We start from the raw sequence: 19,256 nt of genomic DNA, 5'->3' as shown, positions 1-19,256 counted from the left end.
TGTCTTCTCATGGATGAGCTCCACTTGTTCTAAGACAGGATACGACTTACTGTATGTGGTATGATTAGCTTCTTGGTGAAGACAACTCTCATGCCAGGTGAGAGGCCCTCAGTGGGGACTTTCTTGTCCCTCCAGCCTTTAGGTACTTTCTTCTTAGTACCTTTGTTCTCAGTGCTTGTTGATGGCCGCCCAACACCAAACTTAGAATTTGTGTCTGGGGTCTTAGTAAAGCTCTGCAGTGAAAGAGATGGTTGGCACTCTAAGTGTTGCACAGTTATCTCTATTTACTTAGTGGGAGAGTTGGGGTGAGGCATCTTGAACAAGATGTGCTTCTCCGCTAGTTGTAAAAGAAGTTCTCCTTTTACTACATCAATGATAGCATTGGCAGTGGCTAGGAAAGGTCTTCCAAGGATGACGGACTCATCCTCATCTTCCCTAGTATCTAAGATTATGAAGTTTGTAGGGATGTAAAGGTCTTTAACCTTTACCAAGACATCCTCTACAGTGAGTGGCATGAGGTTTATACTTGACCCTAGGTCACACAGAGCCTTCTCAAAGGTTATGGTGCCTATGGTGCAAGGAATTAGGAAGCATCTGGGATCCGAAAGCTTCTGAGGTAGTTTCTACTGTACCAAAGCATTGAGTTTTTTGGTAAGCACCTGAGGTTCTTCCTCCAAAGGTTTTGTGCCAAACAGCTTGGCATTTAGCTTCATAAGAGCTCCTAGGTACCGAGCAACTTGCTCTTCCTAAGTTTTTTCATCCTCATCAGAGGATGAGTATTCATCAGAACTTATGCACTTCAGGAGTGCATGCAAGGGAACCTCTATGGTCTCTACATGAGCTTTGGCTTCCTTTAATTCTTGCATATGGACTTCCTTGGTGAGCGTTGAACACTCAGTAGGAACCTCCTTACTGGCGTTCAACGCCTTCTTTGATGCTATTTTGGGCATTGAACACCCAGTGACGTCTTCCTCACTGGCATTCAACGCCAGCCTCTGTGCCAGTTTGGGCGTTGAACACCCAGTGAGGTCTGCCTCACTGGCCTTCAACGCCAGATTTGATGCCATTTTGTGCGTTGAACGCCCAGTGAGATCCTCTTCATTGGCGTTCAACGCCAAGCTCTTAGCCAGTGTGGGCGTTGAATGCCCAGTAAGGTCTTCCTTGCTGGTGTTCAGAGTGTCTACTTCAAGAACTCCTATCTTCTGAGTTGCCCCGTTGTTCACAGGGTTTCACTCAGAAGTGTACATGAATTGGTGGTTTGCAACCATCTCAATGAGTTCTCTTGCTTCTCCAGGCATTTTCTTTAAGTGGAGTGATCCACCTGCAGAGCTGTCCAATGATATTTTGGACATCTTAGAAAGACCATCATAGAAGATGCCTAAGATAGACCATTCTGAGAGCATGTCAGAAGGACATCTCCTGATCAGTTTCTTATATTTTTCCCAAGCTTCATAGAAGGATTCACCTTCTTTTTGTCTGAAGGTTTGAACTTTCACTCCAATGGTCTTAACAGTGTCACAAATTTGCAAGAATTCAGATAGGAATTGATGTGAATCTTCCAGTGGAAGTCCATGGAACTTGCAATTATATTGCAATAGACAGACTAACAGAGGCTTAAGCTAAAATTTGTTAGCTCTAATGGTAGGTATAGAGATACTTCTGCCATAGAAATCAGAAGTTGGTATGGTGTAGTTACCAAGAACCTTTCTTGCATCTTTTCCATTATTAGGCTCGGCTGCTACTCCAAGGGTTACCTGAAATTGTAGGTCGATCTCGGACGAGATCTTCTGTACTGGTCGGAGATGACGTGTCCGGCTTGTGGGTGGTGGCCGGAGCTGTCTTGTCCGACTTGTTGAGTTGGTGATGCTGCTGATCCTTTGTCACCGGAGGGTGGTTGTACTTGCAAGGGACTCCGATGCTTAAGTTAGCAAGGGTATTAAGCAGGTTTTTTGTAGAATCAGAGTATGAGTTATACCTGGGTGCTCTAGTGTATTTATAATGTTTGTAGAGTGATCTTTCTGGAGATAAGATAGTTATCTTATCTTATCTTTTAGTGAAGTCATCTTTTCTTCAAGGGAACCGCCCTTATCTCTCTAGGCTTGGGCTACCTTTGGATTTGGGTCGTGTTCCTCTGTTTGGGCCCTTTTTTGGCTTTCCTGGTGATATGGCCAAGCTCTTTGAGAAGAGGTCGGATTGTCCTAACCTAAAGAGGTCGGTCGACTTGTCTTCAATCAGCTCGGGTCGTACAACTCGACCCAGGGTATGAACAGTGCCCCTGTTTGAGCTCGGTCTGTTTTAAGGTCGAGTCCTTAGGCTTCGATCCTTTCTGGAGAAGCCGAGCTCGAGCACTTTTGGTTGATCTTCATTTGTAGAATTTTTTCATTAGTGGCTTTAAATGCGGAATGTTTCTCTCTTTACAGCGCACGTTTTGCAATTCCTTGGGAACGTGCGAGGGTTTTAAATGCTCCTTAACCCCCTTCGTCGTTTCCCTTGCTTCCCACTCCTTTACTTCATTTCAAATTTTCAAAGAGTCTCTCTTCTTCGTTTTTCCTTTTCTCGCTTCACTGCAACTTCTCCTTCTTGCGTTCTTTCTCTTGCTTTTGAAAAGGCGATCGTCGGTGTTTGTCCTGCTTCCATTCTTCGATCAGTTTATCGTTCCTTCCCTACCGCAGGTTGGTCTTCTTCCTTTCTCTTTTCTCTTCTTTCTACGTCGTTTCTTTTCATGATTGGCTTTACAGAAAGATTTTATCTTTGTTTGGAAAAAGTTTGAATCTTTCTACATTTTATTGTGTCTGACCGCCGTTGCGTGTTCTGGTAGTTTTTTTCTTTTGTATGAGCCTTTTCTTGTTTCCTGCTAGTTAGGGCTTTTGAATATTGTTACTATCTCTGATTGTATCTCTTTGATTTCTTCCTTTGAGATAATGAACTGTTTGATTATGAGAAAGGTTGCATCTTTGATAATTTCCCCTTTGCATGCTCGATGTTTGATAGTTTGCTTTGCTGGTGGGCTGTAAAAAGGTGGTGATTTTGATGGTATTTTGTGATTCATGAGTGTTACTTTGTTAAAAGAGGGTTATTTTCTTGTTGAGACATAGACTTGTAGATTTTTCCTAAGTTCCTACTCTGTTACTGCCTCCAAAGGATGCCCCTGGACCTTGGTGTGGGTCATGGGACCTCCTTTTGCTGTTGTCTGTTTGTTCCGAGTTGTATCCATATTTGTCCGAGCTGCTTTGGTTAGTAACCCATTTTCTTTTTCTTACTGTAGGACTAGTTGACCCATGTCGTCTCGCAAAAATATTGTCGAGACCTTTTCCAAAGTCCCTGAGGGCATGTCGGACTAGCTGGAATCCCTCGTGTTGATGTGTGTCTCTGTGGTAAATGCTGAGTACTGTGTAGAGCTAAGGAAACATCACAGGATTTGTAGTAGTCGGGCATATGAGAAAGATTATGAGCTTGTAGCGCCTGATTCCGATGAGAGGGTTTGTTTCCCGACCTTGGTCCAGGGAGAACGTCCCTTTTTTTTATGCCTATGACTATTTTTCTAGCCAGTTGAACATTACTTTTTCTTTTACTCCTTTTGAGACCAATTTGTTGTGGTCGTGCAATGTGTCTCCATCCCAGCTTGACCCGAATTCATGGGGTTTCCTTAAGATCTTTCAATTACCGTGTCAAGAGTTGGACGTTAAACCATCTCAAACCCTTTTTCTTTACCTCTTTGTTTTGACTAAGCCCAGGGTGGCTAAGAAGAAGGCTGCTTGGGTATCTTTCCGAGCTGCCCAGGGAAAGAAAGTTTTTTCAATGTATGATGAATCTTTTCGTGATTTCCAGAATTATTTTTTCAAGTTTCGAGCTGTTGAAGGAGCCCGGCCTTTCTTTTTGGATGAGAATGGCAAGCCCAGCTTTCCTTTAGAATGGCAAAAGAATGTATTGATGTCTAGGTATACTTGGTAGATGTTGGATGAAGTTGAGCAAGCCTTTGTAACTGTGTTGGAGGAGAACTGGGGGCAGCCTCCCCATCTTGATACAAAGAAATTCCTAGGAGATCCCTCACTTCTCCGAGCTAAGCTAGGTAGTGGTTGACCTCTTTTGTATTTGTTGTGCTTGTTTATTTTGTCAATTTTATTCCTTTTCTTTCCAGTTTATAACTTGGTTTCTTGCTATGTTTTTCAGATATGATTAAAAACAATGACTCCATGAAGGCCTTTAAGAAGGCGAGAAAGGCTACAGCTGCCCAGAACATCTCGGCCATGGTGGCTAGGGAAGGATCTTCCCATGTTCCTCCAAAAAATCCGATATTGAGCACTTCTGAGCTAGGGAAGATGATTCCTACTCCTCAGGTCCATTTGATTGATCCTCCCCAGGCCTCTGCTGCTACCTCTTCTCCTACTGTCGTCCCTCCTCCGAAAAGACAGAGGACTGTCAAGCCTTTCAATCTGGATGCCCCGACTTTGATGCTGCCGGGTTTGTTGATCAACAAATAGCTCCTTATGGTGTTGTTCCCACTGACAATGTATCCATTCTTCGTCATTTGGACTTCATTACTCGGAGCAGTATAAAAATGGCACACATGGAGGCAGCGTTATTTCGGACTGCCCAGGATGTTCCAGTTCACACGAGAAAGGCTTTTATGCAAGAGGCTAAGTCGGAATATGACCGGATCAGTGGGTTAAAGGAGGAGCTCGAGGTGAAAGTGGCTAAACTGGAAAAGGAATTGGAGGGTGAGAAGACTCGGGCTACTGCTGCGGCGGCTTCTGCAAATCTGGCCGAGGAGATGGCGTATAAGCATAAAGAGAGCTATGTCCTGGCCTATGGTGAGATGATAGAGCTCAGGGAGAGGTTGAAATCTGCCCAGGCCGACTATGCCAAGCTCTAGGGCCATCTTGTAGGTAGTGTGAAGATGATAAGTTTTTGATCTCTAACCTCCTTAGCCAGCTTCAAACTAGCTAGTAATGCCTCATATTCAGCCTGATTATTTGAAGCAAGGAACTCGAACTTTAAGGAGAGTTCGATTTGGGTTTCCTGATTGCTTTCTATTATCATGCCTGCTCCGCTCTCAGTTTTGTTTGAAGAGTCGTCTACATAGAGATTCCATTCTGTAGGGATTTCCTGGGTGTCAGTAAACTCTACAATGAAGTCGGCCAGGTACTATGATTTGATGGCTCTTCGAGCTTCAAATTGGATGTCGAATTTGGACAACTCGACTGCCCACTGTAAGATTCTTCCTGCCAAATCAGTTTTATGCAAAATGCCTCTTATGGGCTGGTTGGTCCGAACCTTGATGATGTGGGCTTGAAAATATAGGCGAAGTCGTCGAGATGTTAGTATGTGAGCATAGGCGAATTTTTCTATTTTTTGGTAGTTCAGTTTGGACCCTTGTAGTGCTTTGCTGATGAAGTATATAGGTTGTTGTCCACTTTTATCCTCTCTGACCAGTGCTGAGGCTACTGCCCGATTTTCTACTGCGAGGTACAATACAAGTGGTTCTCCTTCCCGTGGCCGAGTTAGAATAGGTGGTTGTCCCAGGAACCTTTTGAAATCCTGGAAAGCCTGCTCGCAATTTGTTGTCCATTCAAACCTCTTTCCCTTCCTTAGAGTGGCGTAGAAGGGAAGAGATCTTATTGCTGATCCGGCTAGAAATCTGGACAAGGCTGCCAATCTTCCATAGAGTTGTTGCACCTCTTTGACACAGCTCGGGCTTTTCATGTCGATTATGGCCTGGCACTTGTCCGGGTTTGCTTCTATTCCTCTTTGTGTGAGCATGAATCCCAAAAATTTGCCGGCTTCTACTGCGAAGGTGCATTTTCCTAGATTAAGTCTCATGCCATGCTTACATATGGTTTTGAACACTTGGGCAAGGTCGGATAGTAATGTATCCTCGCTTTGTGTTTTTACTAACATCTCGTCCACATATACCTCCATAAGTTTCCTGATATGGTCTGCGAAGACTTTTTTTATTAGTCTTTTATACGTGGCTCCTGCGTTTTTGAGTCCAAATGGCATGACGACGTAGCAGTAGTTTGCTTTTGGGGTTAAGAATGAGACTTTTTCTTGATCGGGTGGATACATCAGGATTTGATTGTATCCTAAATAAGCGTCCATAAACGAGAGGTATTTGTATCCGGAGGAAGCATCCACTAGAGTGTCGATACTTGGGAGTGGATAGGGATCTTTTGGGCAAGCTTTGTTAAGATCGGTATAGTCGGTGCACATCCACCACTTCCCATTTGATTTTTTTACTAGGACGACGTTGGCTAGCCATAGTGGGTATCTGACTTCTCTTTCAATCCTACCTCTAGTAGAGCTTGCACCTGTTCTTCCACAGCTTGGGATCTTTCTAGTCCGAGCTTTCTACATCTCTGCTGCACTAGCTGAGATCCTAGATTGACTGCCAGTTTATGGCACATTAGTTTGGGGTTTATGCCCGGCATGTCTGTAGCCTTCAATGCGAAGAGGTCGACATTATCTCTTAAGAACTGTATGAGGGACTCTTTTACGTCTTCTTTTAGGATTGTGCCAATATTGGTTGTTTTATCTAGGACATCTCCGATCTGGACATTTTCTATCTCGCCTTCAGGTTGTGGACGAAGTTCTTCCCATCCTCGAACTCCCCCGAGTTCGATGGTGTGGATTTCTTCTCCTTTGCCTTTGAGGTTCAGACATTCGTTGTAACAACGGCACGTTATTTTCTGGTTCGCTTTTATCATAGCGATCCCTTGTGTGGTTGGGAAATTCATGCACAGATGTGGAGTCGAGACTATTGCACTGAGCTGATTTAGCATTGTCCGACCTATCAGGACGTTGTAGGCTGTATTTACGTCAACCACGATGTAGTCTATGTTGAGCGTCCTTGACCGGTTTCCTTTTCCAAAGGTTGTGTGCAGTGAGATGTATCCATGCGGTTGGATTGGAGTGTCTCCTAGCCCGAATAAGCTGTTCGGATATGCTCTGAGTTCTTTTTCTTCTAGGCCGAGTTTGACGAAGGCGGTTTTGAACAATATGTCAGTCGAGCTTCCCTGGTCTACCAGTGTGCAGTGGAGATTGGTGTAGGCTAATATGATAGTGATGACCATGGGATCATCATGTCCCGAGATGACGCCAGCTACATCCTCTTTAGTGAAAGTGATAGTAGGGAGGTCGGGTGCTCCTTCTCTTCCCTCGATGTGATATACTTCTTTAAGATGTCTTTTGCGAAATTATTTGGAGATTCCTCCTCCCGCAAATCCTCCGTGTATCATGTGGACATGTCTTTCTGGGGTACGAGGTGGTCGTTTAGTTCGTCCGACCTCTTCGTCCCATCTTCTTTTTCTTGGCTCATCTATTTTGCTGGCTAAGTACCGATCTAGTCTCCCCTCTCTTACCAATTTTTCTATGACATTCTTCAAATCGAAGCACTCGTTGGTGGGATATCCATAGATTCGATGGTATTCACAGTATTCTATCCGATTTCCTCCTCCTTTCTTGCTTTTGAGTGGGCGAGGTGGGGGTATCTTTTCAGTATGGCATACTTCTCGATAGACATCTACAAGAGACACCCGTAGAGGGGTGTAATTGCGGTATTTCTTGATCTTTTCTCCATGCTGATATTCTTTTTTATTGGACTCTTTATCCTTATCTCGGGAGGAGTAGGAAATTCTGGACTTTGAGGTCTCTCCTAGTCGAGAGTTTTCCTCCATGTTGATGTATTTCTCTGCTCGTTCTTGTACTTCGTTCAGAGATGTGGGATGTTTTTTCGATATGGAGGGACTAAAAGGTCCCTCTCGTAAGCCATTGATGAGACCCATAATGGCTGCTTCTGTTGGTAGACTTTGTATGTCCAAACATGCTTTATTGAATCTTTCCATGTAACTGCGAAGACTTTCCCGATCTCCTTGCTTGATCCCTAATAGGCTTGGGGCGTGTTTACTTTTATCCTTCTGGATGGAGAATCTGGCTAGAAACTTCTTTGCTAAGTCGTCAAAGCTTGAGATGGACCTAGGGGGCAGATTGTCAAACCATTTAATTGCTGTCTTCGTCAAGGTAGTTGACGATCGGATTTTTGACGGTTTAGAATTTCGCAAATGAATTCTCGTTGCAAGTATAGTTCCTAAACCAAACAATAATCTTATCCCAAAAGATTGTTTGTCACAAGTAACAAACCCCTAAATTCTATAAACCGAAGTATTTAAACCTCGGGTCGTTCTCCCTAGGAATTACAATGAAGTGTCTTGTTATTGGTTATGGACTGTTTTTTTTTTTGGGTTTTGGGATAAGAGACATGAAAAGTAAATGGCAATGAAAATAAACTAACAACTATAAAAGGCTCTTGGTAAGGTGTGAGAACTAGAAGTCCTATCCTAGTTATCCTTCTCAATTGTGATAAGAATTGTTCATTGCTACCACTTAGTTAACCCTTACTAATTAAAGGAAAGTCAAGTGGATGAATTGACTTGAGCCACAAGTCCTAGCCAACTCCCAAGGAAAGACTAGCTTTAGTGCACTCCAAACCAATTAGCAATCTCTCCAATTACCAATCAACAAAGGAATTAGATAACTCAAGTGTCACTAATTACTCTACCTAGGCCAAAGGGAACAAAATCTATACTATATCTAGAAGAGGCATTTCAACAAACACATAAAAGGCAATAAAAGTAAACAACATAAATTGCAAGAACTAAAGAGAGATCTAACTACAAAGGCAAGAGATCAACAATAGAAAAGCAAAGAAGAACAATTATTATGAATTACCTCTTATTGAATTGAAAGAAAATGGAAGGGACAATAGTAGATCTACAACAAAGTATAAGAACAACATAAAGAAAATTACAATAAAAGAATGGAAGAAGAAAGAATGTAACAACAAGTAATTGAGAAGATAGAAGTAGAAGAAGATGAATTAAAATCTAGATCTAAGAACTAAACCTAATCTTAATCCTAATTCTAGAGAGAAGAGAGAGCTTCTCTCTCTAGAAACTAACTCTACCTACTAAACTAAGCTAATGACTAAAAGTATGTTGATTCTTCTTCAATCCTTGGCTTAAATAACATCAGAAATGAGTTAGATTGGGCCCACAAGGCTTCTAAAATCGCTGGCCACGTTTTGCTTTAAGTGAACCAGGTGGCAGCAACGGCGCGTGCGCGTACTATGCGCGTGCGCGCCACCATACGTGTAGCAACTATGGCAAATCTTATATCGTTTCGAAGCCCCGGATGTTAGCTTTCTAACCCAACTAAAACCGCATCATTTGGACCTCTGTAGCTCAAGTTATGGTCGTTTAAGTGCAAAGAGGTCGGCTTGACAGCTTTCCGGTTCTTTCATTTCTTCATGAGTTCTCCAACTTTTCATGCTTTCTTTCTTCATTCCCTTGATCCAATCTTTGCCTCCTAAACCTTAAATCACTTAACAAACATATCAAGGCATCTAGTGGAATCAAGGAGAATTAGATTTAGCTATTTTAAGACCTAAAAAGCATGTTTTCACTCTTAAGCACAATTAAAGGAGAAGTTATAAAACCATGCTATTTCATTGAATAAATGTGGGTAAAAGGTGATAAAATCCCCAAAAATCAATACAAGATAAACCCTACAAATGGGGTTTGTCAGTAGTCGGGAAGGCTTTGCATTGAACCGCATCTGAGACGTCAGTGAGATACATTCTACTTCTGAAATTACTAAGATGATGGCTGGGATCTGATGTTCCATCGTACGGAGTCATGTTAGTGGATTTGAAATCTTTTAGGCTATTTTGGCCTTCATGATCTCTTTGATGAATGAGTCTTGGTCCTTGCGGGGGCTGTCTTTGTGGCTGGATCGAGTAGTTTTAGCTTTGAGATCGGCTTCAAGCTTTAGGAGCTTGTCTTCTAATTCTCGGCGTCACCTAGCTTCCCTTCGTAGGTCTCTCTCGGCTTCCCATTGATATTTGGTATGCGAAATTGTTACTCTGAGGTTGTAAAATTTGTTGTTCGTTCTCTCCCTGGCAATGGCGCCAATAACAGGTGCATAATACCATGGTCCAAACATAACTTCACAACTTCGCACAACTAACCAGCAAGTGCACTAGGTCGTCCAAGTAATAAAACCTTACGTGAGTAAGGGTCGATCCCACGGAGATTGTCGGCTTGAAGCAAGCTATGGTCACCTTGTAAATCTCAGTCAGGCGGATATCAAATGGTTATGGAGTTTTCAAATAATAATAATAAATAAATAGAAAATAAAGATAGAAATACTTATGTAATTCATTGGTTAGAATTTCTGATAACCGTATAGAGATGCTTTCGTTCCTCTGAACCTCTGCTTTCCTGCTGTCTTCATCCAATCAGTCTTACTCCTTTCCATGGCAAGCTTTCTGTAAGGGCATCACCGTTGTCAATGGCTACATCCCATCCTCTCTGTGAAAATGGTCCAAATGCTCTGTCATGGCATGGCTAATCATCTGGAGGTTCTCGGTCATGCTGGAATAGGGTTCACCTCCTTTTGCGTCTGTCACTATGCCCAGCACTCGCGAGTTTGAAGTTCGTCACAGCCATCCCTTCCCAGATCCTACTCGGAATACCACAGACAAGGTTTAGACTTTCCGGATCTCAGGAATGGCCATCCATGGGTTCTAACTTATACCACGAAGATACTAATATCTTGGACTCGGTCCTCTTTATTAGATATCTAAGAGATACTCATTCTAGCTTGTTTGAATGTAGAACAGAAGTGTTTGTCAGGCACGCGTTCATAAGTGAGAATGATGATGAGTGTCACATAATCATCACATTCATCATGTTCTTAGGTGCGAATGGATATCTTAGAAGCGGAATAAATTGAATTGAATAAAAAATAGTAGTACTTTGCATTAAATCATGAGGAACAACAGAGCTCCACACCTAAATCTATGGTGTGTAGAAACTCTACCGTTGAAAAATACATAAGTGAAAGGTTCAGGCATGGCCGAATGGCCAGCCCCCAAACGTGATCAATAGATCAAAAGATAATCCAAAGATCATAGGATGTCTAAAAGACTAGTAAAGAGTTCTATTTATACTAAACTAACTACTACGGTTTACAGAAGTAAGTAATTGATGCATAAATCCACTTCCGGGGCCCACTTGGTGTGTGCTTGGGCTGAGCTTGAAGTTTACACATGTAGAGGCTTCTTCTGGAGTTGAACGCCAAGTTGTAACGTGTTTTTGGCGTTCAACTCTGGTTCGTGACGTGTTTCTGGCGTTTAACTCCAGACTGCAGCGTAGAACTGGCGTTCAACGCCCTTTTGCGTCATCTAAACTCGGCCAAAATATGGACCATTATATATTGCTGGAAAGCCCTGGATGTCTACTTTCCAACGCAATTGGAAGAGCTTCATTTTGAGTTTTGTAGCTCCAAAATATCCACTTTGAGTGCAGGGAGGTCAGAATCCAACAACATCAGCAGCCCTTCTTCAACCTCTGATTCTGATTTTTGCTCAAGTCCGTCAATTTCAGCCAGAAAATACCTGAAATCATAGAAAAACACACAAACTCATAGTAAAGTCCAGAAATGTGAATTTAACATAAAAACTAATAAAAACATCCCTAAAAGTAACTAGATCCTACTAAAAACATACTAAAAACAATGCCAAAAAGCGTATAAATTATCCGCTCATCACAACACCAAACTTAAATTGTTGCTTGTCCCCAAGCAACTGAAAATCAAATAGGATAAAAAGAAGAGAATATACTATAAATTTCAAAATATCAATGAAACATAGCTTCAATCAGATGAGCGGGACTTGTAGCTTTTTGCCTCTTGAATAGTTTTGGCATCTCGCTTTATCCACTGAAGTTCAGAATGATTGGCATCTATAGAAACTCAGAATTAAGATAGTGTTATTGATTCTCCAAGTTCAGTATGTTGATTCTTGAACACAGCTACTTTATGAGTCATGGCCGTGGCCCTAAGCACTTTGTTTTCCAGTATTACCACCGGATACATAAATGCCACAGACACATAATTGGGTGAACTTTTTCAGATTGTGACTCAGCTTTGCTAAAGTCCCCAATTAGAGGTGTCCAGGGTTCTTAAGCACACTCTGTTTTTGCTTTGGACCTTGACTTTAACCGCTCAGTCTCAAGTTTTCACTTGACACCTTCACGCCACAAGCACATGGTTAGGGACAGCTTGGTTTAGCCGCTAAGGCCAGGATTTCATTCCTTTAGGCCCTCCTATCCACTGATGCTCAAAGCCTTGGGATCTTTTTTATTTACCCTTGCTCTTTGGTTTTAAGGGTTATTGGCTTTTTACTCTTGCCTTTTGGTTTTAAGAGCTTTTGGCTTTTTCTGCTTGCTTTTTCTCTTTTTTTATTTTTTTTCGCCATTTTTTTCTTTCTTTTTTTTTTCTGCAAGCTTTTGTATTCACTGCTTTTTCTTGCTTCAAGAATCATTTTTATGATTTTTCAAATTATCAAATAACATGTCTCCTGTTCATCATTCTTTTAAGAGCCAACATATTTAACATTCTAAAACATCAACTTCAAAAGACATATGCACTGTTCAAGCATTCATTCAGAAAACAAAAAGTATTGTCACCACATCAAAGTAATTAAACTAAGTTCAAGGATAAATTCGAAACTCATGTACTTCTTGTTCTTTTGATTTAAAACATTTTTCATTTAAGAGAGGTTATAGATTCATATTCACTACTTTAAGGCATAGATACTTAGACACTAATGATCATGTAATAAAGACACAAACATAGATAAACACTTAACATAAAGAAAATGAAAAACAGAAAATTTGAGAACAAGGAATGAGTCCACCTTAGTGATAGTGGCATTTTCTTCTTGAGGAACCAATGATGTCCTTGAGCTCTTCTATGTCTCTTCCTTGTCTTTGTTGCTCCTCCCTCATAGCTCTTTGATCTTCTCTAATTTCATGAAGGATGATGGAGTGCTCTTGATGTTCCACCCTTAGTTGTCCCATGTTGGAGCTTAATTCTCCTAGGGAGGTGTTGATTTGCTCCCAAAAATTCTGTGGAGGAAAGTGCATCCCTTGAGGTATCTCAGGGATCTCTTGATTTGCAGTCAAATGTTCTACCACTGAGCTATAGACCCTTGAGATGAATCTCTCCATCTCCTATGACTCGGAGGTGGAAGCTTTTGTCTTCCCTTTCCCTTTTTTAGAGGTTTCTCCGGTCTTAGGTGCCATCAATGGTAATGGAAAAACAAAAAGCTTATGCTTTTACCATACCAAACTTAGAATGTTGCTCGCCCTCGAGCAAAAGAAGAAAGAATAGAAGAAGAAGAGGAAGAGATGGAGGTGAATTGATGGTTTGAATTTGAGTGGGTGGGTGTAGGTGGGTTGTATGATGGTTTTAGGGGAGTAATGGATGTAAGTGGTGAATGGAAAATAGAAAGGATGACTATGAATGGAGAGAGAGAGGGTGATATAGGATTATGAGGAGGTAAGGTGAGTGGAGGTATGTGGAGATCCTGTGGGGTCCACAAATCCTGAGGTGTCAAGGATTTACATCCCTGCACCAATTAGGCATGTAAAATGCCTTTGCATGCAATTTTGGCGTTTAAACGCCGAATTGATGCTTGTTCTGGGCGTTCAGCGCCCAGATGCAGCATGTTTCTGGCGTTGAACGCCAGTTCTATGCTTGTTTCTGGTGTTCAGCGCCAGCTTTTCTCAGTGTGCATTCCTGGCGTTTGAACGCCAGGATGCTGCTTGTTTTGGGCGTTCAACGCCAGATCTATGCTCTGTTCTGGCGTTGAACGCCAGCCAGATACTCCTTACTGGCGTTTAAACGCCAGTAAGCCCTTCCTCCAGGGTGTGATTTTTCTTCTGCTGTTCTTGATTCTGTTTTTAATTTTTTGATTTATTTTGTGACTCCACATGATCATGAACCTAATAAAACATGAAAGAACAACAAAAACAAAAATAAAAATAAAATTAGATAAATAAAAATTGGGTTGCCTTCCAATAAGCGCTTCTTTAATGTCAATAGCTTGACAGTGGGCTCTCATGGAGCCTCACAGATGTTCAGAGCATTGTTGAGACTCCCCAACACCAAACTTAGAGTTTGAATATGGGAGTTCAACACCAAACTTAGAGTTTGACTGTGGAGGCTCTGGTTGACTCTGTACTGAGAGAAGCTTACTGTGCCTCTTTCCTATGTTTACAGAAGGATGACCTTGTGTTTTAAACACAAGGGAGTCCTCATTCAATTGAAGGACTAGTTCACCTCTGTCAACATCAATCACAGCTCTTGCTGTGGTTAGGAAGGGTCTTCCAAGAATGATGGATTCATCCTCATCCTTCCCAGTATCAATGATTATGAAATCAGCAGGGATGTAAAGCCCTTCAACCTTTACTAACATGTCCTCTACTTGTCCATAAGCCTATTTTCTGGAATTGTCTGCCATCTCTAATGAGATTTTAGCAGCTTGTACCTCAAAGATTCCCAATTTCTCCATTACATAGAGTGGCATGAGGTTTATTCCTGACCCCAGGTCACATAGAGCCTTCTCAAAGGTCATGGTGCCTATGGTACAAGGTATTAGGAACTTTCCAGGATCCTGTTTCTTCTGAGGCAATCTCAGTTGATCCAATGCATTTAGTTCATTGGTGAACAGGGGAGGTTCATCTCCCCAAGTCTCATTACCAAATAAATTGGCATTCAGCTTCATGATTGCACCAAGGAACTTGGCAACTTGTTCTTCAGTGACATCCTCATTCTCTTCAGAAGAAGAATACTCATCAGAACTCATGAATATCATAAGGAGGTTTAATAGAATCTCTATGGTCTCTAGATGAGCCTTAGAGTCTTTTGGTTCCTCAAAGGGATACTCTTTATTGATCATTGGACGTCCCAGGAGGTCTTCCTCCTGGGATTCACGTCCTCCTCCTCTCTTGTGGATTCGGCCATGATGGTCAATTCAATGGCCTTGCACTCTCCTTTTGGATTTTCTTCTGTATTGCTTGGGAGAGCACTAGGAGGGGTATCAGTGATCTTCTTACTCAGCTGGCCCACTTGTGCCTCGAAATTTCTAATGGAGGACCTTGTTTCATTCATGAAACTCAGAGTGGCCTTAGATAGATCAGAGACTAAGTTTGCTAAATTAGAGGTACTTTGTTCAGAGTTCTCTGTCTGTTGCTGAGTGGATGATGGAAAAGGCTTGCTATTGCTAAACCTATTTCTTCCACCATTATTAAAGCCTTGTTGAGGCTTTTGTTGATCCTTCCATGAGAGATTTGGGTGATTTCTCCATGAGGGGTTATAGGTGTTTCCATATGGTTCACCCATGTAATTCACCTCTACTATTGCAGGGTTTTCAGGATCATAAGCTTCTTCTTCAGAAGATGCCTCTTGAGTACTGTTGGATGCAGCTTGGATTCCATTCAGACTCTGAGAAATCATATTGACTTGCTGAGTCAATATTTTATTCTGAGCCAATATGGCATTCAGAGTATCAATTTCAAGAACTCCCTTCTTCTGAGGCGTCCCATTACTCACAGGATTCCTCTCAGAAGTGTACATAAACTGGTTGTTAGCAACCATGTCAATAAATTCTTGAGCTTCTGCAGGCGTTTTCTTTAGGTGAATGGATCCACCTGCAGAAGTATCCAATGACATCTTAGCTAATTCAGACAGACCATCATAGAATATATCCAGGATGGTCCATTCTGAAAGCATGTCAGAAGGACACTTTTTGGTCAGTTGCTTGTATCTCTCCCAAGCTTCATAGAGGGATTCACCTTCCTTCTGTCTGAAGGTTTGAACATCCACTCTAAGCTTACTCAGCTTTTGAGGAGGAAAGAACTTGGCTAAGAAAGCCGTGACCAGCTTATCCCAAGTGTTCAGGCTATCTTTGGGTTGAGAGTCCAACCACACTCTAGCTCTGTCTCTTACAGCAAACGGGAAAAGCATGAGCCTGTAGACTTCAGGATCTACTCCATTAGTCTTAACAGTATCACAGATCTGCAAGAATTCAGTTAAGAACTGAAAAGGATCTTCAGATGGAAGTCCATGAAACTTACAGTTTTGTTGCATCAGAGAAACTAATTGAGGCTTCAGCTCAAAATTGTTTGCTCCAATGGTAGGGATGGAGATGCTTCTTCCATGTAAATTGGAATTAGGTGCAGTAAAGTCACCAAGCATCCTCCTTCCATTATTATTATTTTCAGCTGCCATATCCTCTTCTTGTTCGAAAATTCATGTAAGGTTGTCTCTGGATTGTTGTATTTTAGCTTCTCTTAGTTTCCTCTTTAGAGTCCTTTCAGGTTCAGAGTCTGCTTCAACAAGAATGTTCTTGTCCTTGCTCCTGCTCATATGAAAAAGAGGAAACAGAAAAATAATAATAATAGGGATCCTTTTTACCCAGGTATAGAGGTTCCCTTGTTGTTAGTAGAAGAAGAAAGGATAATCCAAACACAAGGGTGAGGATAGCAGAGATATGAGCTGAAGAGAAGTGTTAGTAGATGAATAAATAAATAGAAGAAGATGAGATGTGAGGGAATTTCGAAAATAATTTTTTTGAAAAAGAGTTAGTGATTTTCAAAAATTGAAGGAGAATTAAAATTAAAATTAAAATTTAAACAATTAATTAATTAAAAAGAATTTTTGAAAAAGAGGGAGGTATTTTCAAAAATTAGAGAGGGGTAGTTAGTTAGGTAGTTTTGAAAGAGATAAGAAACAAACAAAAAGTTAATTAGTTAGTTGAAACAAATTTTCAAAATCAAATTTTAAAAGATAAGAAGCTAAGAAGTTAGAAAAGATATTTGAAAGAGATATGATATGAAAAGGTATGATTTTGAAAAAGATAAGATAAAAAGATATTTTTGAAAAGATATGATTGAAATTAGGTTTGAAAAAGATTTGATTTTTAAAATCACAATTAATGACTTGATTCACAAGAAATCACAAGATATGATTCTAGAACTTAAAGTTTGAATCTTTCTTAACAAGTAAGTAACAAACTTGAAATTTTTGAATCAAAACATTAATTGTTGATGATATTTTCGAAAATATGATGTAAAATTAAGAAAAATATTTTTGAAAAATATTTTTAAAATTTTCGAAAATAAATAAGAAAAATGAAAAAGATTTGATTTTTGAAAAAGATTTTGAAAAAGATAAGATTTTTAAATTGAAAATTTGATTTGACTTATAAGAAACAATTGAATTTTAAAATTTTTTTGAAAAAGTCAATCCAAATTTTCAAAATTTATGAGAGAAAAAAGGAAAGATATTTTTTTTTATTTTTGAATTTTTAAAGATGAGAGAGAAAAACATGAAAAATGATGCAATGCATGAAAATTTTTTATCTAAACATGTGATGCATGAAAGAATGCTATAAATGTCAAGATGAACACCAAGAACACTTTGAAGATCATGATGAACATCAAGAACATATTTTTGAAAAATTTTCAAGAAAAGAAAACATGCAAGACACCAAACTTAGAAATTTTTCATGTATAGACACTATGAATGCAAGAATGCATATGAAAAATAAGAAAAGACACAAAATAAGAAAATATGAAGATCAAACAAGAAGACTGGCCAAGAACAACTTGAAGATCATGAAGAACACTATGATTGCATGAATTTTCGAAAAATGCATAAATTTTTTTTAGAAAAAAAAATGCAATTGACACCAAACTTAAAAATTGACTCAACACTCAAACAAGAAACACAAAATATTTTTGATTTTTATGATTTTATAAATTTTTTTTTATTTTTTCGAAAATTAATGTGAAAAAGAAAAATAAAGATTCCAAAATTTTTAATATAAATTCCAGGAATCTTGTGCTCTTTAGTCTAAAGCTCCAATCTGAGGGTTAGACATGGCTTAATAGCCAGCCAAGCTTTAGTATGCTATTACATGCATTGAAGTGATTAGTTGAATCCTCAGTCCAAAGGAATTTAGACATGGCTTTACAGCCAGCCAGGATTCAACAAATCATCATGAAACACTAAAATTCATTCTTAAAAATTCTGAAGAAAAATATATTTTATTTTTTTGAAAATATTTTTTTTCGAATATTAATTGGGAAAAACGAAAAAGAAGAAAATATTTTTGAAAAATTTTTCAAAACTTTTTGAAAATAAAATAAGAAGAAAATTACCCAATCTGAGCAACATGATGAACCGTCAGTTGTCCAAACTCGAACAATCCCCGGCAACGGTGCCAAAAACTCGGTATGCGAAATTGTTACTCTGAGGTTGTAAAATTTGTTGTTCGTTCTCTCCCTGGCAATGGCGCCAATAACAGGTGCACAATACCATGGTCCAAACATAACTTCACAACTTCGCACAACTAACCAGCAAGTGCACTGGGTCGTCCATGTAATAAAACCTTACGTGAGTAAGGGTTGATCCCACGGAGATTGTCGGCTTGAAGCAAGCTATGGTCACCTTGTAAATCTCAGTCAGGCGGATATCAAATGGTTATGGAGTTTTCGAATAATAATAATAAATAAATAGAAAATAAAGATAGAAATACTTATGTAATTCATTGGTTAGAATTCCAGATAAGCGTATAGAGATGCTTTCATTCCTCTGAACCTCTGCTTTCCTGCTGTCTTCATCCAATCAGTCTTACTCCTTTCCATGGCAAGCTTTCTGTAAGGGCATCACCGTTGTCAATGGCTACATCCCATCCTCTCTGTGAAAATGGTCCAAATGCTCTGTCACGGCATGGCTAATCATCTGGAGGTTCTCGGTCACGCTGGAATAGGGTTCACCTCCTTTTGCGTCTGTCACTATGCCCAGCACTCGCGAGTTTGAAGTTCGTCACAGCCATCCCTTCCCAGATCCTACTCGGAATACCACAGACAAGGTTTAGACTTTTCGGATCTCAGGAATGGCCATCCATGGGTTCTAACTTATACCACGAAGATATTAATATCTCGGACTCGGTCCTCTGTATTAGATATCTAAGAGATACTCATTCTAGCTTGTTTGCATGTAGAACGGAAGTGTTTGTCAGGCACACGTTCATAAGTGAGAATGATGATGAGCGTCACATAATCATCACATTCACCATGTTCTTGGGTACGAATGGATATCTTAGAAGCGGAATAAGTTGAATTGAATAGAAAATAGTAGTACTTTGCATTAAATCATGAGGAACAGCAGAGCTCCACACCTTAATCTATGGTGTGTAGAAACTCTACCGTTGAAAAATACATAAGTGAAAGGTTCAGGCATGGCCGAATGGCCAGCCCCCAAACGTGATCAATAGATCAAAAGATAATCCAAAGATCATAAGATGTCTAAAAGACTAGTAAAAAGTTCTATTTATACTAAACTAACTA

At 40.2% G+C, this 19,256-nt stretch overlaps 2 non-coding genes across 2 annotated transcripts; both read left to right on the top strand.

Annotated features, from left to right (window-relative positions):
• The first annotated feature begins 1,398 nt into the window (after positions 1 to 1,398).
• On the top strand, positions 1,399 to 1,505 carry LOC112781797 (small nucleolar RNA R71). The gene has a single exon (XR_003192555.1). It is a non-coding gene; the product is annotated as a small nucleolar RNA R71 (small nucleolar RNA).
• Positions 1,506 to 15,627: 14,122 nt separating this feature from the next.
• On the top strand, positions 15,628 to 15,735 carry LOC112780584 (small nucleolar RNA R71). Its single transcript, XR_003191409.1, has one exon. It is a non-coding gene; the product is annotated as a small nucleolar RNA R71 (small nucleolar RNA).
• Positions 15,736 to 19,256: the final 3,521 nt, after the last annotated feature.

Source organism: Arachis hypogaea, chromosome 19 (assembly GCF_003086295.3).
Source record: "Arachis hypogaea cultivar Tifrunner chromosome 19, arahy.Tifrunner.gnm2.J5K5, whole genome shotgun sequence".
Lineage (NCBI taxonomy): Eukaryota > Viridiplantae > Streptophyta > Magnoliopsida > Fabales > Fabaceae > Arachis > Arachis hypogaea.
Note: the sequence above shows the minus strand (reverse complement) of the source record. Positions and strands in the feature narration are given on the sequence as shown.